Source organism: Panthera uncia (assembly GCF_023721935.1).
Source record: "Panthera uncia isolate 11264 chromosome D3 unlocalized genomic scaffold, Puncia_PCG_1.0 HiC_scaffold_8, whole genome shotgun sequence".
Lineage (NCBI taxonomy): Eukaryota > Metazoa > Chordata > Mammalia > Carnivora > Felidae > Panthera > Panthera uncia.
In genome coordinates, this window is record NW_026057586.1 from 83,610,988 (window position 1) to 83,613,369 (window position 2,382).

Here is a 2,382-nt window from a genome sequence, read left to right on the forward strand (position 1 = left end):
TCAGCTATTTGGTGGCAGAATACAGCTCAGATTCTTGATTTCCTAATTCCTACCTTGTTTGCTCTCAACCAATAGGGTAAAAAAACAATTTTAAACACAGCGATATATTGAATGGCAAGAAACCAGACATTAAGATCTGCACCTCAGGGTGCCCAGGTGACTCAGTTGGTTAAGCGTCCGACTTTGGCTCAGGTCATGATCTCACAGTTGGAGCCCTGCATTGCGCTCTGTGCTGACAGCTCAAAGCCTGGAGCCTGCTTCAGATTCTGGGTCTCCCTCTCTCTCTCTACCCCTCCCCCACTCACATGCTGTCTCTCAAAAATGAATAAACGTTTAAAAATTTAAAAAAAAAGATCTGCAACTCGATGCTTGCAATCTAACTGGGAAAACAAAATTGTCACATGAGTGCAAGTGGGCTATCAGAAATGCAGAGTAAGTACGAATGGAGTACAGCCAAACATCAGTAACAAAGAATACGTAGATCCTGCATTTATTTGGACAATCAGTTCTGAGGATTCTTCTCTTCCTGCATGGGATGCAATTCTAGGTAAATGAACCATGCAAACCAGGCCATAATAGGTTCCTCCTAATCTATGTGAAATATAGCAAACATCTCTGCCCTTCTGAAATATCTATGGTGAGCCTACCACATTTCAGAACTGGTTAGAAATGTGGGCTCTGTACTCAGATGGCCTAGGTTGGAAGCCGGCCCCACTACTTAATATCATGGGGCTTTGGGTGAGTCACTTAATCCTCTGTGCCTCCATTTTCTTGTCCATAAAATGGGAATAAAGACAGTACAAACCTCAGGGGTTATTATAAGACACATATACAGTGCCTAGAATAGTGCCTAGGACTTAGTAAACCATAATAAATATTAGCTGTTATTATTATTGCATTTAATAATATGCAACTGAGCCTGGGTGGCTCAGTTGGTTAAGTGTCTGATTCTTGATTTCAGCTCCAGTTATGGTCTCATGGTTTGTGAGTTCGAGCCCCACGTCTGGCTCTGTATCAGGATTCTTTGCCTCTCCCCTACATGAGTATGCATGCTCTCTCTCTCTCTCTCTCTCTCTCTCTCTCAATAAATAAATAAATAAACTTAAAAAATTAAAATTAAAAAATTAAAATACAATAAAATTTTAAAAAAAAACTGATAAGCTGGGTGACTTTTGACACTTTCCAAGTCAGTCACTAGCTTTCTTATTACCTCTACGATGGAAAATATAATACATGCCTCCCCTACTTCTGAGACTGAGTATCAAAATAAATAATAAAGACAAAGCATTTTTGAAACACTAAAGCACTGTCCAAACATAAACTTTTTATTGAATCCAAGGGAAATCATATTTACCTACTCATAAAAGCAAATTTCCACAAATTTCCCATTTTCCTGAATTTTGTTTGACTTATTCAGAACTATTGCACAAACTCGAATGTGCTGAAATCACACTCTTTCAAATTATCATAATTCAGACTTTTCACTAATTTAGGCATTTTCCTAATCAACACAAATTGTTGCAACTTTATTTTATATCGAAATTTACTAGTGTGGATTTATGCTCTTGCAGGGATTTGAACAAGATTTCTGACCTCGTGCTAAAGGAATCCAGATGAGAAAGACCTTGAGTATAGGCAGAGTTGGGTGAATTTGATCAATGAAAACATTTTAAGTCCAATAAAAGAGCTGTAATTTGGGAAGAAAGGGAGAGCATGAGCTGGCAAATATACAAGACTACAAAGGTAGCCGTTGGGTGAGAAAGGAAAAGAAAAACTGGAAAGAAATGGTGTTACCAGTTATCCTTTGGGTTAAAAGATTCTGGAATAAGGGGCTCCTGGGTGGCTCAGTTGGTTAAGGGTCTGACTTTGACTCAGGTCATGATCTCAGGGCTCATGAGTTCGAGCCCTGCATCAGGCTCATTGCTGTCAGTGCAGAGCTTGGAGCCTTCTTTGGATTCTGTGTCCCCCTCTCTCTGTGATCCTCCCCCACGCATTCTCTCTCTCTCTCTCTCTCTCTCTCTCTCTCTCTCTCTCTCAAATAAACAAATATTTAAAAAAGAAGATTCTGGAATAATACAGATCTTCTTACATGTTGTATTAGCTCTGGCTGCCATAACAGAATACCATAAACTCAGTGGCTTAAACAATAGGAATTTATTTTCTCACAGTTCTGGACACTGGCAAGTTCAAGATCAAGGTGCCAGCTGACTGAGTCTCTGGTGAAAGCACTCTTCCTGCTTTGCAGCTAGCTGCCTTCTTGCTTTCCTCACATGGCCCGGGATGGGGATGGGGGTATCTCTCCTCTTCCTCCTCCTCCTCTTCCTCCTCCTCCTTTTTCTTCTTCTTCTTCTTCTTCTTCTTCTTCTTCTTCTTCTTCTTCTT